Below are 1,782 nucleotides of genomic sequence, written 5' to 3' on the forward strand. Positions count from 1 at the left end.
CAGTGTCAGTCACGGACGCGCACCCCTACCCCAGGGTCACCTGGCCCGGCACCACCGCCGGCCGGACCCCGGACCCAGTGCCGGAGTGCCGGAGTCCCCCCGCCCCAGGCCTTGTCCCAAGTGCGGGAATTGCAGGAAGAGGAGCCACCACCTTCTCGCCTACCCACGCCCTCTCCAACCGACAGTCGAGAGGACTTTCCCGAAGGTCTTGATCTTGACTCGTGCCTCCACCCAGCGTTGCCTGACCGGGGACCTGATTAATTTTGACTGATTTTACGAAATAGATTTACGGAATAGTTCACGGTTTGTTTAAAATACTCCTGCACCTTCCTTGTGTACAGTCTAGTCCGTGTAATGAATTTGAATGTTCAAGTGCTCCAGTGCTGAGTTCTTTCCCCCCGCCCTCCAAACCAGCCGATGAAATAGGGAAAAAGTACAAATAATATAATCACTGCTTATTGCCACAAGCAGCAGCTACGGCTTCTCCTCAGGTCCGTCGAGTACGGCAGGGCTGCCTCCAGGGCCTTCACCTCCTTTCGCGAGTTGAATGCTGCAGTTGGCGCAGTCGACGAGCCGTGCGAGTCACCACTGGTACCCTGGGCCGCCCTGGGCGCGGCCATGCCCGGCACCGCTCCCCCCAGGCCACGTCGTTTGGCCACGGCTTTGCCGCGGCAAGATGCACGGAATGCCGCACCGGGTTTACGGCCCATCCACTGAGCCTCGCCCAACCGCGGCACCGCCCGCAGAACTGTAAGCCATGCCCGAAAGGTTAGTCGCCGCCGCCCTCGCTCGCCTTTTACCCTCCTCCTTATCCCGTCTACTTCCGAGTCCCCGCTGGCTGTCCACCCACGTGTCCCGCCGCTTAGCGTGCCTAAAATCGCCGCGTATGCATAGCCGACCGCTGGCAATACAGCGGAATTTCACGCCCATTTCTGCTTAGATAGCCAGCCACCTGATATACGCGCTTTGCGATTGTCCGAGCGTGCCCGAACAATGCAGAGTCAAACCTAACTCACCTAACCCCCCTCCAAACAGGGTCCTGGGCAACGGCCCCGCTGCACGCTAACAGTCTGTTGACAGCTTCTCCTGCAAGCACCTCGAATGTTTGCCGTCGTCGCCCTCATCGCGGCCCTCGCCGCCGCCGTCGTCACCGCCCCGCCGCACCACGCCCCCCTGCGCTGCCACCGGCGCGACGCACTCCTCACCGTCGGCCGCCGTCGCGCCAACTCCGCCCGCGACGCGGCGTCCCACCTGTTGTCCTGGGCGCAGCCCCACCGCCTCCCGGACGTGTACCTCGAAGGGAACATTGGAGCGGGCAAGTCCACCCTGGCCACGGCCTTGGCCTCGACAGGCCGTTACTCTGTCTACCAGGAGCCGGTCGCGGAATGGAAAAATCTAGAATGTTACAACTTTCTACGACAACTGCAAGTCGACTACTGCAGATGTCTTCGTGCTTCAAGTAGTCGTTTTAGCCACCCTTGCCTGCCGCCTTCGCTTCGCCCGCCCCTTACGGAAGCAGCGCATCTCCGAGCGATCATCCCGCTGCTCCCTCGAGGTCTTCCGCCGTGCTACCGACGATAGAGGGTTCCTCGCCGCGGATCAATTCATCGCGCTCCGCTCGTTAGCTGAGCGATTAGCGAAGCATATAACTCCAGTGATGATCAAAAAGTTTCGCGTCTGTCTGTCTTCCCGCGCAATAACTCGAATACGGTTTGAGCTAGGAGACTCTAATTTTTACTGTAGCTTTGCACCATAAAAACGAAGAAGTGTATTGATTTTGAG

Source organism: Frankliniella occidentalis, unplaced genomic scaffold (assembly GCF_000697945.3).
Source record: "Frankliniella occidentalis isolate FOCC.00 unplaced genomic scaffold, Focc_3.1 Scaffold399, whole genome shotgun sequence".
Lineage (NCBI taxonomy): Eukaryota > Metazoa > Arthropoda > Insecta > Thysanoptera > Thripidae > Frankliniella > Frankliniella occidentalis.